The 24,579-nt window shown below is 40.5% G+C and overlaps 1 protein-coding gene across 11 annotated transcripts in view; it reads left to right on the top strand.

The window, feature by feature from the left end:
* The window catches only part of LOC130916249 (neuronal cell adhesion molecule-like), a 204,728-nt gene that overhangs the window by 23,868 nt on the left and 156,281 nt on the right, over positions 1-24,579 (top strand). The window contains exon 2 of one of the 11 annotated variants that reach the window (XM_057836817.1): positions 507-608. The exons of the other annotated variants lie outside the window; for them this stretch is intronic. The gene's annotated coding sequence lies outside the window, so the exon portion shown is untranslated. The remainder of the gene's footprint in view (positions 1-506; positions 609-24,579) is intronic. 11 annotated transcript variants of the gene reach the window in all.

Raw genomic sequence — 24,579 nt, 5'->3', positions numbered from 1 at the left:
GTTGACTGTGACTGCCGACGCTTCAAGGATAGGTGGAAATTGGACTATTTCTTCACTAAAATACGCAAAAACTGTCTGCCTCATTTGCAAAGAGACAGTCGCTGTTTTTAAATTGGTCGATGTGAGGCAATATTACTAAACAAGACAAGCTGACATGTACGACAAGATTACAGGGAAGATATGTAACGAGAAATTGAAGCAACTTAAAGCTAGTTTAACTTTCCAGAAGCAATATTTCGCAAATACTAAAATGCTAAAATTTGCATAAATATATTGTTCTACGTAAAGGATGTCAGCCAAGGTCGGCCCCCCACATTTTTACCACATCGATTCTGGCCCCCATTGCAAAAAGTTTGGACACCCCTGCCTTAGACTATAAGCCACTCCTGTTGTCTGTGGCTTTTGTAAGGAGGTGGTTTATTTATAGATTTTTTGGGAGTCAAACGTGTGTTATGTTTTCTTGTTACATAAAAAAAAAAAAAAACGTTTTCCTTTGTTTTTTTTAGTCTGTGGCCCAGCGCGTCATGATGGTGTTGCCACTTGGAATGCGTTCAAAGTTTCAAACGACTAGTACGAGTGTTCTATAATAAAAGCACTCTTGAGTTCCCGTGAGTATCCACGCACACTGTTTCATACACATCTTCGGTGTAGATTGTTTAAGTAGTATCCTTAACTATTGTTAGTGTTCTGAAAACTCTGTGATAAAGCGAGTTTTTCCATGTACAGTAGGGCAAATAAGTATTTAGTCAACCACCAATTGTGCAAGTTCTCCTACTTAAAAAGATTAGAGAGGCCTGTTATTGTCAGCATGGGTAAACCTCAACCATGAGAGACAGAATGTGGAAAAAAACTGAAAATCACATTGTTTGATTTTTAAAGAATTTATTTCCAAATTAGAGTGGGAAATAAGTATTTGGTCACCTACAAACAAGCAAGATTTTTGGCTGTCAAAGAGGTCTAACTTCTTCTAACGAGATCTAACGAGGCTCCGCTCATTACCTGTATTAATGGCACATGTTTTAACTCATTATCGGTATAAAAGACACCTGTCCACAACATCAGTCAGTCACAGTCCAAACTCCACTATGGTCAAGACCAAAGAGCTGTCGAAGGACATCAGAGACAAAATTGTAGACCTGCACCAGGCTGGGAAGACTGAATCTGCAATAGGTAAAACGCGTGGTGTAAAGAAATCAACTGTGGGAGCAAATATTAGAAAATGGAAGACATACAAGACCACTGATAATCTCCCTCGATCTGCTGCTCCATGCAAGATCTCACCTCATGGCGTCAAAATGATAACAAGAACGGTGAGCAAAAATCCCAGAACCACATGGGGGACTCAAATCCTGCACTGCCAGACGTGTCCCCCTGCTGAAGCAAGCAAGTCCAGTCCAGGCCCGTCTGTGGTTCGCTAGAGAGCATTTGAATGATCCAGAGACTGGGAGAATGTGTTATGGTCAGATGAAACCAAAATAGAACTTTTTGGTAGAAACACAGGTTCTCGTGTTTGGAGGAGAAAGAATACTGAATTGCATCCGAAGAACACCATACCCACTGAGAAGCATGGGGGTGGAAACATCATGCTTTGGGGCTGTTTTTCTGCAAAGGGACCAGGATGACTGATCTGTGTAAAGGAAAGAATGAATGGGGCCATGTATCGAGAGATTTTGAGTGAAAATCTCCTTCCGTCAGCAAGGGCATTGAAGATGAGACGTGGCTGGGTCTTTCAGCATGACAATGATCCCAAACACACAGCCAGGGCAAGAAAGGAGTGGGTTCATAAGAAGCATTTCAAAGTCCTGGAGTGGCCTAGTCAGTCTCCAGATCTCAACCCCATAGAAAATCTGTGGAGGGAGTTGAAAGTCCGTGTTGCCCAACGACAGCCCCAAAACATCACTGCTCTAGAGGAGATCTGCATGGAGGAATGGGCCAAAATACCAGAAACAGTGTGTGAAAAGCTTGTGAAGAGTTACAGAAAACGTTTGGCCTCCGTTATTGCCAACAAAGGGTACATAACAAAGTATTGAGATGAACTTTTGGTATTGACCAAATACTTATTTTCCACCATGATTTGCAAATAAATTCTTTAAAAATCAAACAATGTGATTTTCTGTTTATTTTCCCCACATTCTGTCTCTCATGGTTGAGGTTTACCCATGTTGACAATTACAGGCCTCTCTAATATTTTCAAGTGGGTGAACTTACACAACTAGTGATTGACTAAATACTTATTTGCCCCACTGTACATGGTGACTTGTTGTCAAGACCCTTGGTGCCACTCCAGAAGAACGATTTAAATATACGTAACTATGGGTGGTTAGACATATTTATACAATATGGATATTAAAATCTTACCAGGACAAGGCTATCACCTGTTACAAAGCTTGCTTGGAGCTTTGTCAGACCTGATCAAAAACTCTGGGGATTTTATTGAGGCTCCATCTGATGTTATTTACCGCTACAGAAGAAGGGTTTAAGTTTAACCATGGGAAGTGAGACGTATTTAAGAAGGATTGCTGTCCAGTGTTTGCTATGATGAATGTATGCTATGCTTGTGCTGAATAGCCATTTTCATCCAGAACTCCGAGCCTTCCTTGGCAATATTTCTGTGTAACATTTCTCTATGTTAATATCCCATATTAGGACATGTACACCTGCAGCTTATAGTCAGCTGTATATCTGGATTTTTTTCTTAAATTTTGTGAAACTTGAGCGGTGCGGCTCATAGTCAAGTACGCTCTATTGAGCAGCAATTACTGTATTTGCTTTAGTGTATAGTCCATGTCTCTTGTTTTATTGTTCTGTCACTGAGTTACAGACTCTTTGTCTAGCATGATGGCCCGCAGTGCTATTTCTGTATATGGTGTTGAAAACCGTCCGTTTCCCCAGTCTTTACGACTATAACAAGCACTGCTGTTTGATTAAAGGCTTCTTTTCCATGACATCAAGGCTCTAAAAAGTCTGTTTCAAGGGATGTTTCAAATGTTTGCCTTAACTGTGGCATCTTAAGTACCTTTCAGACTTATAGCCTGCTGAATTCCTGTGTAAGATGATGTGGAATTTACCCGTGTCATGGCTTTCAGACATTGGGGGATGTACCCGGAATTACATGGGTTGGTCACTTTCAGACTTGTCCCCTTGTTGGCGACTCAAGTGGGAAGTGCCGGGAGCGGGATTTGATAACCTGGTCATGATGTAATTTTTGGTCGGCATCGGCAACAAAATAAACCAACATATTTCCAAAGATGGTCGATGGACTGTCTCTTCCTCGATCCAGTAGCAATTTAATTTAGTTGTTTCCAGTTTAATTTTGCTATCTTTCCAGTTTGCCGTGTTGATAATTGCGATGTTTGTTTACCGCTTTTCGTCTTAATGCGAAGAAAGAGGAAATGACTATCAGTCCGTCATGATATTTATGTCATCAGCCTTTGCGCTGCTTTCACACATGCCTTGTCCCGGGTAAATCCCGGACATTATACTAGCACATGACTCGGTTAATGTCCGTGTCATCTTCGTGTCATTCGATCCGGGAACTTGCTTTCAGACATAGGGGCTACCCGGGATTTAAACAGAGTTCAGCGTATGTCTGAAAGGAGCTTAAGAAATTTTGTGAATTATGTAGTTCAATAGTTCGGGTTTCAGTTCTTGCTGTAAAATTTCTAAAAACTGAAGCTACATCTACACTAGGACGGCTAATGGCCGTAAATGTTCAATTCATTATACTATATGGCATGTACTACATATACTACAGTAATGTACCTCTTGTCTGGATATTTCATTACACGGGCTCGAGACCCAGGTAATTTCTTAAACACCGGATACCCAGTCTAGTGTAGCCGCCGGCTACCCGTGTAAAAATCTGAACCAATGGAAGTGGCATCATGGAGCGCGCCATCGGCATTTTTTTTTTTTTTTTTTGTGTGGCATTACGGCATTGTAAACAATAAAGGCGAATGGTAAAGAGTCGGCTTTACTGCTCCTTTTTATACAACTGAAATAGCTTGTAAATTGGATACGTAAATTTGTCCGAAGAAGACATCGAACAACGCTGAAGAATTCTAATCTTCCGGTTCAGAGGTGACCCTCGCGGACTAGAAGAGTTCCAAAAAATCGATTATTACATGCATCGCGATTCGACACGTGACGATTCGATTATGATTCATAAAGGTTGAAAAACTATGTTTTTCCCTCATAACTTTATGGCAGTCGCTCGTAGCAGAATGAAATTCAAGACACGCCTGCCGCCAGGCATCGTTAACAGGCGCGCGCATGTTATGATGGATGCTGCTGGTTACTGAGAGAGAGATTTACTCCTTTTTAAAAGACTGGAAAATAAATTTATGTATGAGAGAGGAAGTACCAGATGCGCAACCCGGTGGTCGCGCTTTTGTGCGCAAGTTATTTTTTTTAGAGCAAGAGGGGAAGAGAGATAGTTCGTTGCTCCTTGTCATTGAGATGTTCAGCAGTAGTTTTAAGGGATTTCAATTGAAAAATGTCCTGAGTGTGTTGCTAAGACCCATGTGCACTGTGTACTGTTTAGCCTTTATTGTTGTTGTTTTTGAGATGTTAATAGTTAGCGCCGAGCGAGCGCTAAGCTAAGTAGCTAATTCGCTAACGTGTATTTCATATGCAGAATGTGTAAAACCACGATTAAGTACAGCGGTAACACTACAAACATTTGAAATAGTACAGAATTCTGTGAAAACAAAGTATATTGGTTAAAAGAAGTCTTAAAGACACTTTGTTTGCAGAAAATGTGGAATTCATTCCACCTGTGTAAATTTTATTGTATTGTTGAGAAAAATAAGTACTCCCTTTAAAATGGTTAATGTTTTTGCACTTTCTTGTTAAAAATAAATAAATAAATAAAAAAGCAGCTTAAGGGCAGCTTTTTGTTGTATGGGCATGTTTCCATCGTTCCTGTTGAATCGTTAGGATATTTTTAAATAAATAATGAACATAAATTTGTTTGGCTACTGTATTAAGTAGTAATGTACGATGCATCGATAATTGTGATAATCTTGATAACTGCGATCATCGTTTAATAATCGGATCGTAGCACCCTGAATCGTAATCGAATCGAATCGTGGGGTGCCTAAGATGGCACACCCCTAGCGCGGACGATGATGCTACTTTTTGCGCAGGCATAGTCCGTGCAAGGCGTTTCTTGCAGGAGCGTGGCATTTATAAACACACTTTAAACGTAGTGCGGACAGGTATAAAATATTGTCGGAATTATATGGCAAAAAAATTATCCGTCCTAGTGTAGACGTTACCTTAGTTGTACAAACTAAGGCAAGTTCACTTTAGAGAGGAGCTGAGCATCAGGGGTCATCCCCCTTCCCGGCATGACCCTCAGTCACTAATTGAGCACTCAACCAGAGCAAAGCCTTGTAAGCACATCATCAGACAATCTGGTTCATTGGTCAACCTTGGCTGTCAATCCCAGACCGGATTTTAAAACCTGGAGAATCAGAAAAATTACCCTTGTAGCGTGGAGAAGCCTTTTGGACGCGAAGCGCCACTTTTAAGGTTTTTTTACTCACATCCAAGAACATCAATGTGGTATTTTCGGTCGTCACTCATGACGAGGACACACATTAAGCATGTCGAGAGCCTAGGGAAATGACAAGAAAAGCCTTCAATCCTGCTACGGATGACATAAACCATTATGGAACTACATGTTCTCAGAAGAAAGTGCAGGGAGTTTACCATGTCAAAGAGTGTTATCAGGAGTTTTCTTTAGAGAACCTGAAAGAGTCACATAAAGGAATAGAGGCTATCCTGGAAATGTATTGGTCAATGCATGTCTCATACACCTCTGGTGTTTTTTGAATTTCAGCTTTTAATGAGAAAAAAAAGTTAATTCTGGCATTTCACCCAAAAGATTACTATTTCTTACTTCAGCCAGTAGTGAAAATGATTAGCGATAGGGGACTTTTTGTCCGTTCTAAAACACATGAGTACTAAGAACTACAAGTTCTTTGGTCAAAAGTTGTGCCAGTTCAGGATCATCTCAATTTTGTGTTTTCCTGAGAATACACAGGACCTCCTTAACTGCAGTAATTATTTCACTTACAACGTATGTCCAGCACAGTTTGAGGGGTAACGCTTAATGTAGATACAAAAAAGCCTTATTACGGAGAAAATAGAAATTACAAAAGCTGTTCTTGTTCATTGCAAGACATTTATTTTCTCTGTCGATTCTTTCTGCGACTCATCTGCATTCATCTGTCAAAAAATAAGTATTAATTTGAGCAGCGGCAGCAGGCACCATTTAAAGACAATGGCGCACCAGCTTGCAGTTGAATTAACCTCAATAATTATGCAAATTCGGGAAAAGAAAAGAGCAATTGTTATAAATGCCTCAAAATCCCCCCCACCCTCCCCATACACACACACGCACAAAGTGCTTAACATCCAAGTGAATAAATTAAAAGACAATTCAGCGATTCTTACACTGTTATCTACTTCTGGAAAAAGCAAATATATATTGTGCCTTCCAACGTCAAACATCCTCACTGATGTTTACACTATATGGGTGACCGTCAAATGGCCTAATGGACGCATTCAAGTGCATTATCCATTGCCAGGAGACACAGCAGATCCATTTTCAGCAAACATTTGAAAGGAATTCGCTTGTAAGTGTTTCTAATAAAGTGCTAATGGCTTATTTGATCAATGATTCTTGCTTTTTGCCCTCAATATGCCAAAAGTACTTTGGCCTTGACTCAGATAACCATTTATTCTTGAGATGGGTGCCCATGTAGTATGGATTTAATCACTAAAAATACGATATGAAAGCGTTAGCAAGCCAACATAGTTGACGTATGATGCTATGGTGACACGGTAAGGATGACTTAGTTTACCTTATAGTTATATGGAGCTATTGAAAAGCAACGGTTAATAGTAGAGCTGAAACAAATACTCGAGGAACTCGAGTAACTCGAGTTTAAAAACTGATCCCAGTAATTTTATTCACCTCAAGGAATCGTTTAATTTTGCCAGCTCTAAGCATCACATTTTGCCCGGACTACTTTTAATGCGTGATAACGCGCTGACGTCACGTGCGTAGAGGAAGAAGCAATCAAAAAATATAAAAAACCTTTCTGCAGTCGACAGCCGCTCCAAACTACGCCGATGTTGCTTAAAAACTAGCCCGCATGATGTTACGGTGGTAGCAGGTAGCATCTGATGCGTCTCATAGATATCACATGTATGTTGAACTAGATGCGAAATGACAGAGTCAGCGGTGTTAGTAAACAGCCGCCATCTTAAAGCAGTACAATTCTCAGTGCTAATAAATAAGATTAACGTTACTGTCACTCGCTCACGTAACATTAGCCCTGCGGAGGGCTAGGTTTCTATTAAGACCACTGTCGATGCGTGGCTAACGTGTCTTACATACAGGCTTTATTTAATCTGTGAAAACATAGCGCTGTAGAGTGATGAGGGTGTAAAATGAAAATATGATAAAGCTAACTGTCAATTTTAGCTCAGTAGTCATTGCTGGATAAAACACCAAGTACCACTGGTCCCTAATGTGCTCCAATACAGCAGGTATCATACTATAATGTTGACAAAGAGTCACCCGCTTAGTTAGGTTGCAATTATTTCTTTTTTGCGAACTTGTGGATCGACAACAACAACAGGAAGGCACATCTCTCGCTCTCCCGCACCTCCCTCACCCCCGCACGTCACGCGGTGCATTCAGGAACGCATGAAAATATCCCCGCCATATTATAACCTGATATGTTACAATACATTTATTTTGAACACTGCAAAAACTCAAAATACTATCAGGACTTACATTTTAGAAGAACTTAAAACTTAACTAGAATTTAAAAATGGCTTGACACAAATGGAAATTCAATTGAAACACGTGGGAAAAACACTTAACTTTTAAGTGATGTGTGTTATCAAGCGTAATGGAAATATATATATGTATATATATATACAGTGCCTTGCAAAAGTATTCGGCCCCCTTGAACCTTGCAACCTTTCGCCACATTTCAGGCTTCAAACATAAAGATATAAAATGTTAATTTTTTGTCAAGAATCAACAACAAGTGGGACACAATCGTGAAGTGGAACAAAATTTATCGGATAATTTAAACTTTTTTAACAAATAAAAAACTGAAAAGTGGGGCGTGCAATATTATTCGGCCCCCTTGCGTTAATACTTTGTAGCGCCACCTTTTGCTCCAATTACAGCTGTGAGTCGCTTGGGGTATGTTTTTATCAGTTTTGCAGATCGAGAGACTGACATTCTTGCCCATTCTTCCTTGCAAAACAGCTCGAGCTCAGTGAGGTTGGATGGAGAGTGTTTGTGAACAGCAGTCTTTAGCTCTTTCCACAGATTTTCGATTGGATTCAGGTCTGGACTTTGACTTGGCCATTCTAACACCTGGATACGTATATTTTTGAACCATTCCATTGTAGATTTGGCTTTATGTTTTGGATCATTGTCCTGTTGGAAGATAATCTCCGTCCCAGTCTCAGGTCTTGTGCAGATACCAACAGGTTTTCTTCCAGAATGTTCCTGTATTTGGCTGCATCCATCTTCCCGTCAATTTTAACCATCTTCCCTGTCCCTGCTGAAGAAAAGCAGGCCCAAACCATGATGCTGCCACCACCATGTTTGACAGTGGGGATGGTGTGTTCAGGGTGATGAGCTGTGTTGCTTTTACGCCAAACATATCGTTTTGCATTGTGGCCAAAAAGTTCAATTTTGATTTCATCTGACCAGAGCACCTTCTTCCACATGTTTGGTGTGTCTCCCAGGTGGCTTGTGGCAAACTTTAAACGAGACTTTTTATGGATATCTTTGAGAAATGGCTTTCTTCTTGCCACTCTTCCATAAAGACCAGATTTGTGCAGTGTACGACTGATTGTTGTCCTATGGACAGACTCTCCCACCTCAGCTGTAGATCTCTGCAGTTCATCCAGAGTGATCATGGGCCTCTTGGCTGCATCTCTGATCAGTTTTCTCCTTGTTTGAGAAGAAAGTTTGGAAGGATGGCCGGGTCTTGGTAGATTTGCAGTGGTCTGATGCTCCTTCCATTTCAATATGATGGCTTGCACAGTGCTCCTTGAGATGTTTAAAGCTTGGAAAATCTTTTTGTATCCAAATCTGGCTTTAAACTTCTCCACAACAGTATCTCGGACCTGCCTGGTGTGTTCCTTGGTTTTCATAATACTCTCTGCACTTTAAACAGAACCCTGAGACTATCACAGAGCAGGTGCATTTATACGGAGACTTGATTAAACACAGGTGGATTCTATTTATCATCATCAATCATTTAGGACAACATTGGATCGTTCAGAGATCCTCACTGAACTTCTGGAGTGAGTTTGCTGCACTGAAAATAAAGGGGCCGAATAATATTGCACGCCCCACTTTACAGTTTTTTATTTGTTAAAAAAGTTTAAATTATCCAATAAATGTTGTTCCACTTCACGATTGTGTCCCACTTGTTGGTGATTCTTGACAAAAAAATTAAATTTCATATCTTTATGTTTGAAGCCTGAAATGTGGCAAAAGGTTGCAAGATTCAAGGGGGCCGAATACTTTTGCAAGGCACTGTATATATATATATATATATTTATTTATAAGATCTAAAAGTTTTTGGAGTGAAAGCAGTGAATTGGTCTTTTTTTTCTAGTCACATCTGAGAGGCAATTGTTGGCTGTTTATAACAATGTACATCGAAAATAAAGACATTGATTGACTGAAAATAGTTCAATATTAGATGAAATGTCTTGTTTTCTCATGTATATTCATAGTTGCTCTTTACCTAAAAAATATATGTTTTATCCGATTACTCGATTAATCGATAGGATTTTCAGTCGATTACTCGATTACTAAAATATTCGATAGCTGCAGCCCTGGTTAATAGCAAACCTACTTTCGTGAATGAAGTTAAATTCAAACACTGGAAAGATGCTAACATGCGCTAAACTAACATAGAATTGTTTTTCAGACTCCTTGCAGGACAGCAATTACAGACTGCCAATTTAAGTGAAAGGAATAGCATCCTTTCCAATATTTACTGTTTGTCTGTTTGTATTACTCTAACACACCCAATATAAAATAAATAGCATTTAAATCATAGTTTAAGAAAGCAAGTAGAATATATTTGATAATATAAGTAGTTGGACTTGGACTGATTGGAATTTGCTGCGCCAAGACAATGGGCAGATAAGGGCATAACAGATACAGGATGCCTGCACACTATGGAATCCCAACCTGCGTGTCATGCAGCTGACTGAGCGAGATTGACGCTGACTGAGCAAGACAAGCAGGTGATGACCAAGACATTTACAAGCCCATGTCTGGACAACCAAATCCCGCCATCAACTCTTCTGGGGGCCAAAAATGGACAGTCCAGAACAATGGCGGGACATCCTTTCTTGCCACAAAGAACACCTGAAAACACGTATACTCCACGGCTGAGAATTTGAACAGTCAGCGCTCCTTTTGCGTTGAGGCTAACAAAATCCCCAACTCTGGTTGCCTTGGCAACAGTGGCACATGGACTCATCGGCCCAACCTGCAAGAAAAAATTACCTTAAACAACACCCAAACACACCGTTCGATGTCGATTTGGACTAAATTGTCTCATTGTGTTTCGAAGCACTTTCCCAGCTTTTAAAATGGAGTCAGTACAAGGGCTTAAAACTAAGCTGACCACGTGAAGTTTGACCTTTTGGCCGGGTTGTTGGGGTTGCGCCAGCCCGAGTCGTTGGAATTGCGCTGGCGCGGTTCCGGCGGTTTGGCTGGCGTGATTCCGGCAATCTGGCTAAAAGGTCAAATTCCAACGTAAGGCAGCAAAGGCAGAGCATGTCCGTGGGTGGGCACTCCCCCCCCCCCGGTAACTCCCCTGAAACACAAGTATGTAAATTCTAACTAAAGCTAAGCTAAGCTATTCATTTGGCATGTTTTCAAGCTATAAGTGGTGATAATTGTGGAATTAATGTGTTCATTTGTCATTTCATCATGTAAATCCCTGTAGTTTGCTATAAGTTATTTCAATCGCTTATTTTTGCAATAACATACAGCAAACTTAAAGGGATCACTACTTATAATAGGTTGATACTGTTGAAACAACATAAAACAGTAATTGGTTCAGTAACTGAGGTTATTTAAATTAATAAGGTCTTCATTGGGCCAGGTGTGGCTGCTGCAGTGTGTGTAATATTCCACCCTCCTATTACTGCTATCACTTACTCAATGGCAACCTGTGCTATGGGGCTATATGCATTTTGCAGCCTATCGAGGCAGGCGCAGCTGAATTATTGATGCAGTGTAAATCCAATCTGCCTTGTGGCAGGTGCGCCGCGTGTTAGTGTGTGTTTTTGTGTATTGGTGTGTGGCACACATTGTCAGGGAAAGACAGTGCTGCTGTAATTAAAAGGCAGCAGTGTCTACAGCTCTGCCCACACATACAGGCGCACATGACCTGCAGTGTGTGTGTGGGGGAATCTCCTCATTTTTTCCCCCTTCATGTCGACTTTCCTCTGGAAACTTTTTTTACAGTATGACCCACAGCAGCCCAAGCGGTGTGTCTGCGCTGTCAGAAAGTAATGGAGGGAGGTCATTAAGCACAAAGAGGAGCATAGTGAGAGAAGTTTGAAGGACGGGGCTTGGGCAAATGGATAGGTTTTTGGTTGTTGTTGAATTACTCTACAGCTGCGGTCGAAAGTTTTGAGATATCTCACCATTTAGTTGGATGAGAAAGTGTCTCAAAACCTTTGACCGTGGGTGTACATTGGTTAAAGGAAATGTATTAATTTTACACATAGGCGGAGTTTGACTTTTGTGGCGGGGGTGGAGGGGGGCATAACATGTTGATGACTCCGAAAGGCAGTGTCTGCAATAAACTTAACTTACAAGATGTATGCTCGGATAATAGCTTAGCCCATGCTCGTTCATATTCCGTCATGGTTAGGGCTGCGGACAAAGTACCGCACCAGCCGTGAGTTGGTGGTTGTGTGAGAGCTGGTGCTCTCAAAATAATGGTTCATCGCAAGGGGACAGCCGTTGTCCCCACGGTTTTATACTCACCCTAGCTGACGATGCTGTTTTTCGTTGCGGTGAATGTTTTCAGGTCCTTTTGAGATTGATAGAGTATTTAAATGTTAAAGATTCAATGTTAAACAACAGATGAGGGGGAATGAAGGGAATAGGTACCGTTCTCGCACACACCATATAATTGTTTGCATGAGTCTAACACATTCATCTAACTTTAATTTAGGCAGACTTCACTCCATGCCCTTGGACGCAGTAAAGTGAATCACCTTGTCGGGGCTCATGAGGGGGAAATGGAAAAAATGGTACCGTTTCTCGTAGGCACCGTCTAACTGTTTGCATTACTCTAACACACGTAATGCAGTCAATCAGGGAATAGTATCATTTCTCATATGTACTCTAGGATTGTTTGTACTACTCTAAAACACCTAAATAAATAGCACACCATAGTTTAATGGAAAGAAGCAGAATAGATACACAACGCCATCTTATCATAGAAGCCCAACGTTTGCGTCACGAGCAAGATTGACGCACCAACTCTTGTAATCAGTTCTCCCGGCCACTGCAAGGACAAAGAGCAGGGCGCTCTGTCCTAAAACAAGTAGCGCCTCGCCCAGCCCGGATAACAAGTTAATAGCGGGCGCTTGGGATGTCAAGACCAGCGTCGGTTGCTGTGGGAACCACGTCCCATCCACACACGAACCTAACTGCCCAAAACTGGCCACAGAGGGATGATCCCGAAACAACACTCAGCCACACCTTCGGCCCGGCCCACTCCACCGCAGCCTTCAAAAAACACTGGACACTGAGATAACAAACAGATTCACTGCTTGGAAACATTTTCTATGTAGCCTTGTTTTGGATCCAGAATTGTTCCTCCGTCGTCTGTTTTTGCCTTGTTTTTTGACCATTGTCGACGAATAAATTGTCAACCTGCTTTCGGTGAGTCTTCTTCAAACTTTTGGAACATGTAGTCAGTACAAACGGTTACCATAAGAGGTGAACGCGCGGAATGTCGGCCCTCCCGGTTGACTCGCGCGGGGGCGACATCGGCAGACCGGCACTTTGATCAGCTGTCGCCGTTTCCGTGCAGCTTGGCCGGGGGAGGGGCGAATTCCAGCAGACAGGCACCCCAGATTTGTGTGTGTGTGTGTGTGCGTGTTTTTCTGTCTTACCTAGTGGAGAAGTAGTAGCCGCATCCATTTTCAATATTCCAGCCAGAATCTGTCCTCAGGTGCTTTTGGCTAACCAAAGCAAATGGCCGTCTCTAAGGTGCTAGTCAAATGATTTGTTCGAAAAATAATTTTGACCCATTATAAAAATATTTTTTGGTTCATTTCATTCATTTTTGTTGTTTGTTTTATTGCTTTACAACTTTTATAGAAACATTTTACCAGCAAAGTCTTAATTTTAAATTCATATTTATAAGAAAGTCAATTCCATGCAATGACATATTTGGCCTATGCCCCCCCTTATTCTCAGTGTATGATTTTGCAGTGTAAAATATTTTCCTGGTGTGTCACAAAATGGTCTTGGACATTCTTAGGCGAGTTAGGGATTACATGTTTTCAGTGTCATGTAAATGGGTGTTTTAAAAAAATTTTTAAAAAAATTTTATCTTAGTTTGAATTTTTAACAGTTTAGTGTTTCAGCCAGATTGAATCGTAGGTCACTCTATCAAGGTAATGGGAGCAAAGTTGTGGGGGATGCAGAGATATTGACATGCTGCATTTTGTTCGCTATTGATTTGTGGAACAGCCTATTTAGGTAGAAAACCAGGCAAGCTTATGTTAGCCATTGTAAGCTTTGAAAAAGGTATTGTAATAGAGTTACGGGGTTGCAGAGATGTTGACTTGCTGCTCATCAGCGAAAGTTAATTACAGCTACAACTTCTCAAAGGAAAGCGAACAAAGTTGAATGTATTTAGAAGTATTTACGCACTACCTTTTGATACCTGCTGCAGCCCCCAAAGTTTCAGGACAAAATAATTTGGCATCATAATCATTGAACACAACTGTTAAAGAACGGCATGAGGAACATTCTAATGAAGTTGAGCATCTCGTATGGCAGGCACAATCCCCAGAACTCAACATTATTGAGCATTTATGGTCAGTTTTTGATTTCCACCGCCATCGTCTCTAAAAGAGTTATAGGGTATTCTAACTGAAGAATGGCTTAAAATTCCTTTGGAAACAATTCACAAATTGTATGAATTAATACCTCGGAGAATTGAAGCTGTAATTGCCACAAAAGGCGGACCTACACCATATTAAATTATTTTTATTGATTTTTTAAAAAGTTGTTTCCATTATTTTGTCCAGCCCCTGTATAGGTATTGACATAAATTCGTTTGATTCCGTTTGATTTTTACTGCTGCACATTTAGGCAGCAAACTAGTTGGGCCAATGAGATCTAATTTTTCTAACAGTTAAGGAAGCAACGTTACTGAGATACAGAGGTGTTGACATGCTATTTGTTTACTTTTGATTGCTTCAACAGCATGCTTAGGCAGCAAACTCGTCTAGCCAAAGTTAAGCACAGCTGACGTATGAAGCAAAGGATTTTGGTGTGCGTTTGATTTTTACAGCAACATTACCTGATTAGATAGCACATTTTAGGATGTGGGTAATGATTGCTTGTTGCATGTACTGTATATTGTCGAAGGAAGAGATATACGAAATTTGACGACCCTTTGACTAAATGTCTCTTCTCGCCAGCAGCCTTGTTTGTTGGCAGGTCGTTCTGATTGGATTACAGTACTAAAAGTACACACACTTGAAACACACTGGAGATTCCTGTGATGCTGGACACACACACCGATGGTAACGTACACACAAACAAGCTGCCAGTAACACCATTGGCCTTTTCACTTTGGCTCCCCTCATTTACACCTGGCCTGAGGCTGTGCTCCTCTCTTTTAAGTGGGTGTCTCTCTCCCTCCCTCTGCATGTTTATCTCCCTGCACCAACATGATGTGCTGCAGGCTGCTTCAATCCCCCCACTTGTGCAGCACTACAGGAGCTGCACCATCTAGGTTTACGTCGTATCACTCTGAACACTGAGACAAGTGTGAGTGAAGCTCAATTTGTGGGGATGCTTTTCAAAGCAAAGCTTCCCACATAAAGTATTCTTTTTTTTCCTGTCCACTTTTTTGGCACGCTGCCCAGCCCCGTGCACTTTGACTGGCTCACTTTGAAACGTTCCAGAAATCTCTTTCTCTCTTTCGATTTCGCTCTTAACATTTACAGATTCAAGGTTACAAGGTTTTGTGGACAAGAAAAGCCCCATTCATTTCTAATGGCGAAAATAATGAAAATTTCAATTTCAAAATGCATGTTGTCCTACATTTTTCTAAAAATCCGATTCACATAATTTACACATAAAAAAAAAAAAAATCAGGAAATTAAGGCCCACAAATGTCGAATACAGTTTTTGCCAAAAACGTGTGGTTCCCCCAAAATTTGACAAAAGCTTGACTGATATGACTGGAAAAAGTTCCCAAGTCTACAAGAAGTGACCAATGAACAGGAAGTGACCCAGAAAAGACCCCCCTCAAAAACCCAGAAACCACAAAAAAGCTTGAAAATGGAAAAAAAAAATACATGGAAAATGCGAACAACTGCACTAAAAGGCTAAAAGCCTGCGAAAACAGCAAAAAAACAAAAAACAAAAACAGGAAAAACATTTAACTGCGAAAACTCGGGCACTTGAAAAATTTCAAACCCACAAAAAACTCAAAAATAATGATAAAGAAAAGTAAAAAATTGCAAATGAACACCAAAGAAAACCTAAAATAGAAAAACTGCAAAAACTGAAAATAAAACACATGTTGTAAGACTCAAGTATTGACACCCCCATCTTGCATGGAGCAGATCGATAAAACTGAAGTGCAACTTCCGGTTTTGACGTGTCCAGTCTTGGTGGCCTTTGAATAGTGAAAAGCGCCATCTGCTGTTAGGGAGAGGATTTTTTGCAGCTCCATATCGTCTGGGCCGAGTGGTATGAAAAAGTATCCGAACCTTTTGGAATTTCTCACATTTCTGCATAAAATCCCCATCAAATGTGATCTGATCTTTGTCAAAATCACACAGATGAAATAAACAGCGTGTGCTTCAACTAAAACCACCCAAACATTTACAGGTTTTCATATTTTAATGAGGATAGCGTGCAAACAATGACAGAAGTGGGAATATAAGTAAGCGAATCCTCTGCCTTAGGAGACTTAAAGAGCAATTGAAACCAATTTATACCAAGCAATTTAAGTTAGGTGTGTGCACAATCGCTGATGAGTGGTTTAGAGCTGCCCTGCCCACTATAAAACACACACCTGGTAAAAATTGTCTTGATGAGAAACATTGTCTTATGTGCATCATGGCTTGTTCAAAAGAGCTGTCTGAAGACCTGCGATCAAGGATTGTTGATTTGTATAAAGCTGGGAAAGGATACAAAACCATCATTAAAAGTCAGAGACGTTGTCTATAAATAGAGAGTTTGGCACTGTTGCTTCTCTCCCAAGGAGTGGCCGTCCTCCAAAGATGACGCCAAAAGTTCAGCAGAGAACACTCGGAGAGGTAAAAAAAGGACCCTGATTCTGCTAAAGACTTACAGAAATCATTTGCACAGTCCAATATCTCTGTGCACACATCAACTATATGTAAAACTACTGTATTGCCAAGAATTGTGTTCATGGGAGGACTCGACGGAGGAAGCCACTGCTGTCTTAAAAAAAAAAAACATTGTTGCTCGTTTAATGTTCGCAAAAAGGCACTTGGACATTCCACAGAGGTTTTGGCAAAATATTTTGTGGACTGATGAAATCAAAGTTGAATTGTTTGGGAGTAACACACAACGTCATGTGTGGAGGAAAAAAGGAACAGCTCGCCAACATCAACACCTCATCCCCACCGTGAAGCATGCTGGAGGGAGCATAATGATTTGGAGCTGTTTTGCTACCTCAGGGCCTGGACAACTTGCAATCATTAATAGAAGAATGAATTCAAAAGTTTATCAAGTTGTTTTGCAGGAAAACCTGAGGCCGTCTGTCAGACAGTGGAAGCTAAAAAGAGGATGTACGCTGCAACAGGACAATGACCCAAAACACAGAAGTAAATCAATGTCAGAACGGTTTCAGAAGAACAAAATACATGTTCTGAAGTGGCCAAGTCAAAGTCCAGACTTGAACCCCATTGAGATGCTGTGGCATGACCTAAAGACAGAGATTCATGCCAGACATCCCAGGAATCTGACTGAACTACAGCAGTTTTGTAGAGAGGAATGGGTCAAAATCGATGTGCCAGACTGATCTCCAGCTACAGGAAGCGTCTGTTTAAAGTTATTGCTGCCAAAGGGGGACCACAAAATATTAAATGTGATGGTTCACTTTCTTATTTTTCCTCATTCTGTTATTGTTTGTATACTATTGTCATTAAAATGTGAAAACCTATAAATGTTTGGGTGGTTTTAGTTAAAGCAGACACTGTTTTTTCATCTGTGTGATTTTGGCAAATATCAGATCACATTTGATGGTGATTTTATACAGAAATGTGAGATTTACATACTTTTTCATACCACTGTAAAATCAAAATCAATCTTTAAGCAAATTAAAACTCATTATTTTATGGATGATTTTTAAAAAATTTCCAAACCACACCTTTTCTTTTTTGAATGAAACTTTTTATTTGCAAACAACTTTTTTTCTCTTTTTAGTTTTGGCATGATTCTAACTACATGCTCATTGGCTGCCATTGACGGTGCTAGATGTCCAATCCATGTTCACTGGGAGGGGTAAATTAACAAATGCATGTTTATTTGCCCCCTAACTGTCAACATGGATGATGATTAGCTAATAATGCCTCAAACTGATTAGGAAGCTACTGAAAATCTCCAGGAAGGGAGTTTCGGGAGAGAGAGAGCAAAGCATCCCCACTTAATTTTTATAGAAATTCGATTTTCTAGTTATTGTTATTATTGGACTTATTTCACACCAGAAAGAAAAGGAATATAAAACTATCAGCGAGCATCTTCACCTACCAGCATAAATAGTACACGTTAGTTCTTTTACCTCAGTGATTTGTAAGTCAATTCAAGTAGCAGATTGTACTCTCTACTTAGCTTCATCTTCAGTAAGACATCAGTGGGAAAGCAAAGCATTCAAAAGCCACTTACTGCATATTGTGTATGGTGCATAACAGCTGTCTGGTCTCTTAATGTTTTTTATTCATCCTATGGAAATCCACTGTTAATGCATTTACCTGCTTATTTAATGCACTACACACTGGTTCCTATATGTGTGTGGAGGGGTGCACGTACAGTATATACTGTACGTAGGGGTGTACATGTACGTGTGTGTGTGTATATGTATGCATGTATAAAAACAGAAGTTTCACCTGCTTATCTTAATGTTACACTGCGCATTGATCATGATGCTTTCTTTCTGCCCCTAATCTCCGTATATGGCAGTGCCAGAAACTGATTGCAAATTTATCTGTTGCTGAAATGCAAACTAAGGTCACCGTTCCATCCCGCTTTGCCATAACTCACCTCACATAACATTTTCTTTTCGACTGATGCTTCAGACATTAAGGTTAGACAGATGTTTGTAGGGATGCCTGAGCCATCCCCTTCCTGCTGTTACAAACATGTGCCTCAAAACCTGGCTCTTAGATACATGGGGCATATGAAATTAATTAGATGAAAGCTACGGTCTTGGTGCTTTCCTGTAGGCTCTAGCGCGATGACGATCCGCCCAACCATCAATCGCACTCTCACTAAGATGAGGAAAAGATGGAAATGAGCACTGGAGGGGACGCCTGGGTGGATCCCTCAACCGCCTCCACCTTCTGCTGGATGCATATGGTCTCGCAGATCAGCAAACTAGTGTGCCAACAGGAGGGAAGATAATCTCGCCCGTGACAGCATGTAGAGGAGGCTCACTGGTTCTTTTTCACCCTTTGTTGCCCTGCAAAATCTCTTCGATTCGTTCATGTGCTGCCCTCTCGACATGGAGCTCCGCTTATAGAGAGCACAGGAGTAGTTGCTGTATTACAGGGTTTCCCCTACACAAAGAGATTGTGGCACACCGCCACACCAAAATAAAAGCCGCCACGCCATGCCAATGAGATGTTTTTATTTTTTATTTATTTTTATTTTTATTTTTAAGGACGTTTCAAACTAGCAGCAGCCGAGTGTGAAGGGTTCAGCGGCAACCTTTTTATTGTGTATTGTGATGTCCGTAACAAAGCGCAGCCCCCTTAAGAGACGATCAGACTGGGGAGCTGTGATGCAGGAGGAAGCGAGTAGGAAGAATGGGAGAACGGGCGAAGTAGCGAGAGATAGTAGCATGTTGCGGCAACCCGCTGTTATTTTGTTATTGTTTTTCTTCATTATTATTACTAGAATAAAGTGTGTAAGCCCATACCGACTCCTCTCCTTCTTCCCCATATCCGGGACATTACAGTAGTTTAGACCGGGAAGTGAGCGGTGGACGACAGTCTTGGACGGAAGACAAAGTTTGAATAAATTTGCGCCGAGAGGCGCGGCCCATAATGCCACTGCGCTACCGTCAACAAAGAGTTTTTTGAGTTTCAAATTTATTTTTGTATTCAAACACATTTTTTTTTGATTGAAGCGACTTTTTTTGGTAGAAAATATATATTTTGATAGAAGCAACTTTTTTGATTGAATAAAAAAGACACAAATCTACCTCCATCTGGTTCTGCCCAGGGGATACTATTTTTGACTGGGGTAACTACATTGGCATGACACCGGCGGGCCAACCAAATTCAATGGATGACGATCTTGGCGAAAAGTATTGCCTAAGCAGCCTGATTTAGAATTCCCCTCAAGAATGAGGGGCAACAAAAAACGCTCTTTGCCAACTTATTATTATAAATATTCATGTAAGTTAATTTTATTGCTGACACTGTGTTTTGGGGTGATCAAAACCCCAAAAGTCAAACTCCGCCTATGACCACGAGATGTAAGTCATACTATTGCTACGAGATAAAAAGTCGTATTATTACGTAGGGTTACGTAGCTGTAATCAGCTACGTGTTTTACGTACATGTACCGTAGTTGAGAGCTATGACATTAGCCTGGCTAATGAAATAGTTCAAATATAACTTTGTTATGGTTCTTCTTGGGGAAAAAAAATATGATTTTTTTTTTTTTTTGCCGTGACGCGACATAGTGAGGCTGTCCGACTCCAATGCAGCCCACCACCACAGCTTCAAAAAATCCTAGGGGAAACTCTGTATTATCATTTTGTTTCCACAAGGATAATACTTTGGCACCATGGCTTCCGGCAAACTTGCTGAACTATACTTATACTGTATTGGTGTGCTATCCTGTGTTTACTTTTGTACACTACTACAGCTCATTGAGGAAGTACTAAACTAGTGTGGCAAAATACTAATTTGGAAAATGATAGTAGAAAAGTATAGAGTTATCAGAGGTTGCGCTAGACATTTTCGTTGTCTGTCATTTTGACTGACAAGGTCATAAAAATCTGGTCATAGCCTATTTTTACCCGTCACTTAAATTTTTAAAATGATAATGATGACATATTCAATAGTATTTAGTTTTCATTCATTTTTAATTAATATTGTAACGCTTGCTTGGCGGCGAAAAATTAGACACGGAAGTGGTATTTTTCTCCCTTTTTACTCTGCTTACCGCCAACAACTCCGCCCCCAAAGAAAAAGGGGCAACGATATAGACCCCAATCACCAACGTCACACAATGATCTTAATTGTGGTTGTCAGCCCAAAATCTTCTAAATATATATTAAATGCATCTTACCAGATATAAAATGACTACTACATAGTCTGTGGTGATCGTTTGGTGCCCAGATTTCTTGTCGAATTACAGCAGTCCATCTCGCTCTCATCTTCGGGTCTCTCTAAATACGGTAGAACTTCAAGTCTCTCCGTCTATCTTCTCTGTTACAGCAACCAACCGCCACACACGCCTTCACCATTTTGATTATTAATATTAACGAGCAGAAAAACACGCCGTAATAGGAGGCATGTACGTAGCGGTAATGTGTAAACATGACGAGCTGACACACAATATGGCGGCTCCAGTCAGGGGGGCGGAGTTGTGACGTCATGTGATTGGGGTCTATACACAGGCGGCAATCTTGTCCATCAATTGGATGACGCACTGGCACACCGGGTGCACCAATAAGAACCTCGCGTTGATGTGTCAATCACGGTGCCGCTGCCAGACCCCGGTGACGCTACAATACTCTGACAGAAGAGCCAACGACGTCATGCATTGAGAGAGACAATAGCTAATTAATATGCTAACTTGCCACCCTGTGGTCTGGGGTGTGAATTGCAACCTGTCAAAATGACGGACGGACTTCAGTTTTTTCCGTCACCGTTTTAAAAAACCGGTCAACGACGGAAAATATCCGGTTAACGCGACCCCTGAGAGTTATAGAAGTAGGGGTGTGACAAAATATCGAAATGGTGATATATCTTGATACTTTGTATCCCACAAGGTTATCGATATGCTCCTGCCGGGAATCGAGATATCGTTTTGAAAATGTCAATGTATTAAAAAATTTTTTTTTAAAATAGAAAATGAACCAACAAGTTGCTACCAAAATTTTCCACCATAATAGTGTCTCAGTTAACTCTAAGGCTGCATTGACGGTGCTGGACGCCAAATCCATTTGGATTGGGAACGTTCGTTTATTCGAAACCAGAGCATTCACAGTCATTCTGTCCGATTTTCAGGGCATTTACAGGTTACTTGCTGTTCATTTTAGGGAATTTACAGGTTATTTTCTGTAGAGTTTGAGTCACTGCCTATTCATTTGGGTGATTCCCAGGTCATTTTCTGTTCTGTAACTCAAAAATAAACAGGAAGAGACCCATAAAATACCCCAACATCAACAGGAAGTAACTGAAAATGAACAGGTAAATGACCTTAGATGGCCCAAAATTACCTCATTGCCTGGCATTGGCTTCCACTACCGGCCATAGACGTTCAATCCGTTTGAAGTGGGAGGGATGGCAGCGAATGAACAAATGTTCATTCGCTGCCACCCTCCCAGTTCAAATGGATTGGACGTCTACTAATGATAAACTCATTCCAATTCACAGCAGAAGCTTGTTTTTCTGTATGTTAGTTGTTTGTAGAATATCTTAGAATGATTTCTTGACCAATGTATCGATAATCGTTGTATCTTCAGATCGTGAGGTACGTCGTATCGTATCGTGAGGTACCAAGAGGTTCCCACTAGGGTTGTTCCGTTCATGTTTTTTTGCTCCCGATCTGATCCCGATCGTTTTAGTTTGAGTATCTGCCGATCCTGATATTTCCTGATCCGATTGCTTTTTTTTTTTTTTGCTCCCGATTCAATTCCAATCATTCCCGATAATTTTCCCCGATCATATACATTTTGGCAATGCATTAAGAAAAAAATGTATAAAACTTGGACGAATATATACATTCAACATACAGTACATAAGTACTGTATTTGTTTATTATGACAATAAATCCTCAAGATGGCATTTACATTATTAACATTCTTTCTGTGAGAGGGATCCACGGATAGAAAACCTTGTAATTCTTATAGGATAAATGTGACTTTGTATATTGTGACTAAATATTGCCATCTAGTGTATTTGTTGAGCTTTCAGTAAATGATACTGTAGCCATTTAACTTCTGCCCAATGCATGATGGGAAGTGCAGCCATAACTGTGCGTCGTGGTACCAATTGATATATCTTCTCTGCGTTGGGAAATAACATAGGGTGTTAAGAAAAAGATCAACTACTATTTTTCTTCCCCACATTGCATCCCACGATTATTCTAATCATTGGGAGAAGGATTGTAAGGCTTTAGCCATTTAAAAAAGGGCTCCAAAGGCTACCAAAATTCATTCTACTCATTTTACGCTGCCTCTTAGCTCTATATACTGTATGGGTAAAACGGCGCCATTATAGATTGAACGCGACAATGCATGAGTGGGTCGTGCAGCGCATGCGTTGATTGCGTTAAATATTGTAACGTGATAAATGTAAAAAATATTAATTCTCGCCATTAACGCGATAAATTGATAACCCTACCTTAAGCTTAAAATAAAGACTTTGGAAGAGTGTAACACATTATGTCTGTAACATTAAATACAATTAGAAAACGATTTAATTAAAAAAATATATATATATTAAAAAAAGGCATGTCCGATATTTTTTTGCCGATTCCGATACTTCCGATACTTTAAAAATGACGTGATTGGACCCGATCGATTGGGATGCCGATCAATTGGGACATCTCTAGTTCCCACTCCTATATAGAACTGTTTTTTTTTTTTTTCTTTTGATTTAGATCAGACATGTCCAAAGTGCGGCCCGGGGGCCAAATGCGGCCCGTGGTCAAATTTCATCCGGTCCCCAGCGTCTGTCATAAGATCAATAACGTCTGGCCCACACACAGACTTAATAAATTGGTCAGCAGTACTGCTACCAGAAAATGAAGTAGCTTACACACTAAATGCTGCTCCTCATTTGCCCACTAAAAGGCAGCAGTACTCTAAGCAACATTACCCCGTGTGAGCCTTAACTTGCAATTTTCTAAAATGGCGACAATCAACAAAAAAAAAAAAGAAAGTTGACTGCAACGGCCAACACTTCAAGGATAGGTGGAAATTGGACTATTTTTTCACTAAAATACGCAACATTTGTGTCTGCCTCATTTACAAAGAGACAGTCACTGTTTTTAGAGAGTTCAATGTGAGGTGATATTACCAAAAAAGACACGCTGACATGTACGACAAGATTACAGGGAAGATACGCAGCGAGAAATTGAAGCAACTTGAAGCTAGTTTAATTTCACAGCAGCAGTATTTTGCAAGAGCCTGAGAGTCGAAAGAGAACGGCACAAAGGCTAGTTGCGAGATTGTTGAAATTATTAATTTAAAAAAATTATAAAGCAAAAGTGACACACAGAATGGCTTGCTAAAATTTGCTTAAATATATTGGTCTCGTTAAAGGACGTCAGCCAAGGTCGGCCCCCCACATTTTTACAACACCAAATCTGGCCCCCTTTGCAAAAAGTTTGGACACCCCTGATTTAGATAGTCAGCTCAGGATAACTGTAACTGGTGTCTAAAAAGGCAGTGTAAAATTAAAATGAGTTTATAAGGATTTTCAATTATTTTTGGAATCCTACCTTGTGGTAAATTTACTGTTAGACGATTGCACTTCATCATACTGAATGGTGCTTCAAATATTTTAGCTTTTTAGATACAAGAGACTAATGTCGTGGCCTCTGAGTGAAGCACAATCGGATGCTGTAAACTAAAGAGAGGGCTGTTCCTTGTGAAAAGTCAAACCATTGTGCCTGAGCGAGGGTCTCCTCGTGAAAAAGATATACGATACAGGCGACACCAGAGGTCCTTAACTTAAGGGATGGTCTGCTGCCTGTGTGGTAAATCTCTCCTCCTTTCGTTTTTTTTTTTTTTTTTAAATGCCTTCCTCTCTCACGCTCTCTATTCCTCCATCCTTCTCGTCTTCCCTCTATCATCCTCCCTG

Source organism: Corythoichthys intestinalis, chromosome 5, assembly GCF_030265065.1.
Source record: "Corythoichthys intestinalis isolate RoL2023-P3 chromosome 5, ASM3026506v1, whole genome shotgun sequence".
NCBI classification, from domain to species: domain Eukaryota; kingdom Metazoa; phylum Chordata; class Actinopteri; order Syngnathiformes; family Syngnathidae; genus Corythoichthys; species Corythoichthys intestinalis.
Note: the sequence above shows the minus strand (reverse complement) of the source record. Positions and strands in the feature narration are given on the sequence as shown.